We start from the raw sequence: 6,000 nt of genomic DNA on the forward strand, positions 1-6,000 counted from the left end.
CCTTTCACTGAGTCTCCCATTAGTTAGTTGCAAAGGTGGGCCATGATAGAACCCACATCAAAGTCTGGGACATAGATACATAGGGGACTGGAGAAATATCTGAATTGAGAAGTCCACTAAATACCAAGTAGAACTATTTGAAAATTTTCTACATGCAGACACACATGAAATTTAGAAAGAGAGGACCCTAAAACCACAAACCAGCAACAATCATGCCAAAACAACAATGATCAGAATGACACCATACCGGAGAAATAAAAATAAAGTCGGGCAACATCAGATTATCTTTAAAGTGTAAGGGGCAAAAGTTTTCCCTTTACCAAAAATCCCCACACCTAGACAACCAATCCTTAGCGGGGTGTATGCAGTAAAGACATGTTAAAATTATAAGAACTTAGGTTATTGTCTGGAGACTCTTACTGAAATTACTGCTCAAGCATATCCTTTGGCAAAAATAAAATGATCTCTGAAGAAAAGAATGTAGTACAATAAAGAAATAAGTGTGAAGCCAAGGATAAATTGTATCCAGCTTTGGTATGACAGCAACTCAGTACCCATTGTAACTAACTAGCAGTTTCTACTTTGCTCTTGATGCCTGTTGGAAGGTTTTTGAAAGCATCAATTATTTTTTGATATCCAAACGTTTCAATACTATTATATCAGCATGAAAAAAGAACCTCAGCTCTGTGGAGGCAGAGGCGTGGGGAGCACAGAGTGGAACGGTCATTGTGAGAAAGAGATCAAAGAAAAAAGTACTGTAAGAGAGTGTGTAAAATGAAGTCTGGTGGAGGGATTTGGGAAAGTTTTAAGATTGGGAAAGTATGTAGTGAGGAAGTGCTATGTTTTCCAACTCTAAATCCTAAGAAAATAGCATAAACTGCTCATTATTTTAGAAAGTGATTGAAGAGTTCCTCCTCACCCCCCAGGGGACAAATTATTACAGTCTTGGACTTTGTCCTTTCATATTTGCTGAGACATTGACCATCGTGAGCATGGCTGCAAGCAAACCCTGAGACATCCCGTGACGCCAGAACAAATCCGATCAGAGGGAGAAGGGAAGTGAGTCACTGAGGAGGTGTTAACAGTAACTTTTACAGCCGCTCTGAAGATACTCGACTTGAAGACAATAGAGTTTATGTCCCTTCACTCCGCTGTGCTGTGGAGGCCAGGTGGCGTAGAGTGATCGCGCATTTCCTGGGTAATCTCCTATCTCTATTTGTGGAAGGCTCTCCCGACTAGACAGCATCAGCTGGTTTGCTCAACAGGCACAGGGAGGTTATGCAGCAGAGATGTAAACGGAGAAGCTAGCTCTCTTCTCCATCCGTCAATACTTTCAACCCAGGCATCACCTCCTCCATGAGCCCTGCCCTCAACCAGCCTAGTTATATGGAATTATTTGACCTGTTGACCTGAACAGGGCCACTTCTCCAAAACAGGGATGGAACTTTTCATCTCTATTTCCATGTCTGGCACTTTGGTGATGCTCAAATTGTGTTTTCTGGACCAAACTTGTTATACACACAATATATATTAGCTTCCATTTTTAATATTTTCTTTTAAAGATTTCTACTGACTTGATTGGGCTTACTATCTGAACAACTTACACACATTTCACAGATTGTTGTAACAGGCACTTGAATTCACGTGGCGGGGGAGTTGTCTTCCAAGACATTACCTTGAAAAGCTAATTGGGGTGGAAAATAGACCCTAAGAATATTGATTATCAGGATGACAGCATAAAACACATACCTAAATAGTTCTGCTTTTGAGCAATATACATGAAATTTGGTGGAGGGGAGCAGAAAAGAGATGTGAGGAAAAGGAGAGGAGAGATGAAGCATAGTGGTGTGCCCAAGGGGCTTTTAAAAACGGTTTGTCTAATATCAAATTATGATATTTTTACTATTATGTAAACTGTTCTACACTTCCCCTATGAGCTTTATAAGTTCTGTCAAATTCACAGAGACCTGTGAGAGTGGAGGTTTGATTTGCTTTTATTTTTATATTAGGATTTCATCATATAATATTGACTGCAAATTACAATATTCTATATAGACCATGACCCCATCGTTGTAAAAGAAATAAGCTACAGAAGTACGTATGTGTGTATGTTTTCATGTGCCTGGAAAGAGCATGCAAGTCACATTTCTCTGTAATTAGCCCTAAAGAATAAGGTGGGACTGGGAAAAGGGGAAAACTCATTTCTCACGTCATTCTGCATTGTTTCAAAATAGTCAATAACGTGTGGTTTTTGGTCATTTGCTTTCTCTCATTTCTCTTTTCATTTCACTTTGGATTTTGGCGGCTTCAAGATTTCTTCTTTCCCCACTCCCTCCCTCCCTCCTTTCCTTTCCTTCCCCTCCTTCCTTATTTTCCCCTTGCTCTGTAAATCCTTGTATTCCCACTACCCACAGTGCTCGTCACTTGTTTCTCCTCTGTTGTGTCCCGCTGTGTCATATCTTAAAAATAACTGGTTGAAAATGAGTTATCTTTCTTGTTGAAAGGAAAGGAGCGACACACAGCAGCAATTCACCGGAGAATTCCGCTTTATTAGGGAAAGGTGCTGGGTTATAAAGGAAGGGGCATGGGGTGATTGTGGTGTTACTTCTACTGGGCTGTTTCCAGGAACAGTTTCCAGGGGAGAGAGGGGTCCATCTCAGCGTGTGGTGAGGAGGTTACGTGAGGGTGAGGGATCTTCTGTGGCTGAAAGCTGGTAGTTCCTGAGTAAAAGCTGGTTGAAAGTTTGATTAGAGATTTTACCGACATGGGATTTGATAAACTTTACTATACAAGGCAAGAAGAGACAGGCGAGAAGAATGATTATTATAGGGCCTGCAATGGGCCACAGCCAGGTGAGGAAAGGGTTTGTTAGTATTGAAGAGAATGGGTTGGAATTGGAAGCAGAGTGGAGGCTGGAGGCAAGGTCGGTGAGTTTGGTAATGTCAGTTTCTACAGTGCCGGGTTCGTTGATGTAATAGCAGCACTCTTCTCGAAGGAAGACGCAGGTGCCACCCTTTTTGGCTGTAAGCAGATCTAAGGCCCGCCGGTTTTGAAGGGTGACCTTAGCTAGTGAAGTGACCTGTCTTTGGAGAGAGGCCAGGGAATCGGCAGTGGATGTCAGGGCTCCCTCAAGTTTGGCATTGAGATCTCTAATTGCCCATAGAGAGTGACCCAAGGCTCCTCCCGAAAACCCTGCCCCAATGGCTGAGGTGGTCAAAGAGATACCAACCATGATGGGGAGGAAAGCAGCCCTTTTTGTGTGCGAGGGCAAGGGAGGTTGGAGCTCAAGAAATTCTGCCATGCTGTAAAGTGTAAGCTGTGGGATTAGGGTGACGAGAATGCAGGGTATATTGGAGTTGGGAGGCAGTGAGTTGAAAAGACTGCCATTACACCAAAAGAAGTGACCTGGTTGTGTAAAAGTCTTAGAGCCGGAGGTAGGGGTATAGATAGAGAGATAGTGACGTGCGCTGGAGGGGGGAGGGGTTGGGCCTACACAGTGGTGGATGGTGAGATTATCTGTGTATTCTGGTTCCCATAGGGGTATGTCTGCCAGGGGACGGAAGGGTTGTCCTTCTGCATGGAAGGAGTAGTTGGAAATATTAAGGGGCACGGCGGCCAGCAATGGGCGCTGTAGTGATGCGCACAAGAAACAATTGGCGGTGTTGAGGGTGTGGTCGAGAAAGATGGTGGTGTCTTGAATGAGCTGTAACCAAGAGTAGGAGTGGGGGTAAGAAGATGAAGAGGCGCCGTCAAGAGTTTGGACAATGACTTTTTTGGAATGTCCGATGTCTGATGCAACTTGAGAGATCTGGGAATGAGAGGGAACATACTCTCAAGAGATATGAAGGGTACCGTGGGGGGTCGAGGACCCCCCATAGTAAACTGAGGCTGTGGCTCCAGTGGCCCATCAAGAGTTCCAGGGATCTGGGATTGATAAGGAGAATGAGCTGTTGGGATATTTTATGAAACAGTTGGAGGAGTAATACTGTGGGTACCGGGAGTTACCCATGTAGTGAATGGCGCAAGACCTGTAGGGACATCCCCCGTAGGTGTCTGACCATCACCTGCAATAGGCTTGTTTTTGGTCATAGAGGAAGCAGAGGTAGGGAGAATAAAGGTAGCTGCTAGTGAACACTTCGGTGGAGGGAGGAAAGTGGAGGTATAAAGGCTCGGAGCAGCCTTTCAGAGGGCAGTCTGATGTGGCAATGAGGGTAGTAACTTTCGTTTGATGCTGTGTGTAAGTCTGTCTGACTTTGAATCACCATACAAAGGAGGCTGGGGTGGCGGGGAAGACAATAGGAATGAGGAAAAAAAAGGAGAGAGCAGTAAAGGAGGAAAAAGTCATGATTCGGGTATGGATGGCAAAGGGGGTGAACGGGAGATGCAGAGTTTCAAGGGATCAGAGGGATGAGGCGTGGTAGAGTAGACAGCGTCTTGTGCTGTATCCGAAGGACTGTGGATTGTGACTGATGGGTCTTGGGTGTCCAGAGAAGGTGGGTCCTGGGTGTTTGGTTTCAACCTGGAGATATGAATCCAAGGGGTGACAGAGTTATCAGGCAGTAAGAGCTTGGCAGCCGAGGGGGTGCAGAGAATAACTGGGTGTGGACCTTCCCATTTTGGGGTGAGAGAGGGCCGATCCTCTGGCGGCTTATAAAACACTAGTTGGCCAGGCTGTAAGAGAGGGGGATTTTGGGAGGTGGATGGATCAGGAAGGAGCCAATCCTGATATTTCCACAATTCGGTGCGGAGGAGAGAGAGTAGCGGAAGGGCCATATTGGGAGGAATCGGTCCTTTGTGGGAAGGGAGCCCTGGGGGTAGAATTGGGCGGCCGTACATCTCAAGGGGTGACAAGAAGGAAGGTTTCTTTGGGAGGGCCCGAATGCAGAGTAGAGCTAAGGGAAGTAAGCGAACCCAGTCAAGGTGTAGTTCTAGAGATAGTTTGGTCAGGATGTCTTTTAGAGTCCTATTGGCTCTTTCTACTTTTCCCGAAGCCTGTGGTCAATAAGGACAGTGTAGATGCCAGGGGAGTGAGAGTGACCTGGAGAGGTTCTGAATGATTTGGGCAGTGAACTCAGGGCCGTTATCTGATTGGAGGGAAGTGGGCATCCCGAACCTAGGAAAGATCTGGGTGAGGAGGAGAGAGGCAACCGCGGACGCTCGTTTGTTAGTGGTGGGGAAAGCTTCGACCCATCCTGAAAATGTATCTACTAACACGAGTAGGTATCTGGTATGCTGTAAGGGGGGGGGTCATGTTAGTGAAGTCTATTTGCCAATCTGCGGCGGGGACATTACCCCTTGCTTGATGAGCCGGGAAGGGTCGGGTCTTGAGGGGGGTATTAGGGTTAGTGTGTTGGCAAATGGTGCACCTGCGGGTGATTTGGTCAAGTAGGGTTTTGTCTTCAGGAGAGAGAGAAAAAAAGGATTGTAAAAAATGGATTAAGGATTGGGGGCTAGGATGGAACAGATCGTGTAAGAGGCGGAAGAGAGACTCTCTGTCCTGGAACAGAGGGTGTCTTGTGAAAAGGCTAAAACTGCAGGGGCAGACAGATCGCTACCTGGTGCTTCTTCTGATAGGGCAACTGACCGGGCTACTCTGTCAGCTTTATTGTTACCTCTTGTAATGGGGGAGTCATCCTTTTGATGTGATTTGCAGTGGACTATGCCCAGTCGGTGTGGGAGTTGTGAAGCCTCTAGAAGTTTAGTAATTAAGGCTGAATTAGTGATGGAATTTCCTTTTGTGGTGAGGAAGCCTCGTTCTTTCCATACTGCTGCGTGAGACAAGAGAATGTGGAATACGTATTTGGAGTCAGTGTACAGTGTGAGAGATGTGTCCCGGGCCAGAGTGCAAGCTCTGGTGGCTGCAATGAGTTCAACCTGTTGATTGGTTGTACCGGGGGCTAGGGCTTGTGCCTCGATGACGTCTTCGAGGGAGACTACTGCATATCCTGTGTAATGGGTGCCCTCATGTTTAAAGGAGGACCCATCAGTAAACCAGATGAG

At 46.0% G+C, this 6,000-nt stretch overlaps 1 protein-coding gene across 1 annotated transcript in view; it reads left to right on the top strand.

Moving 5' to 3' along the window:
* Nucleotides 1–4,185, top strand: part of HAO2 (hydroxyacid oxidase 2) — a 262,966-nt gene extending 258,781 nt beyond the window's left edge. The window contains exon 9 of the transcript XR_008997106.1: nucleotides 4,176–4,185. The gene's annotated coding sequence lies outside the window, so the exon portion shown is untranslated. The remainder of the gene's footprint in view (nucleotides 1–4,175) is intronic.
* The last annotated feature ends 1,815 nt before the right edge of the window (nucleotides 4,186–6,000 follow it).

The sequence above is a fragment of the Manis pentadactyla genome, chromosome 4 (genome assembly GCF_030020395.1).
Source record: "Manis pentadactyla isolate mManPen7 chromosome 4, mManPen7.hap1, whole genome shotgun sequence".
Classification (NCBI taxonomy): domain Eukaryota; kingdom Metazoa; phylum Chordata; class Mammalia; order Pholidota; family Manidae; genus Manis; species Manis pentadactyla.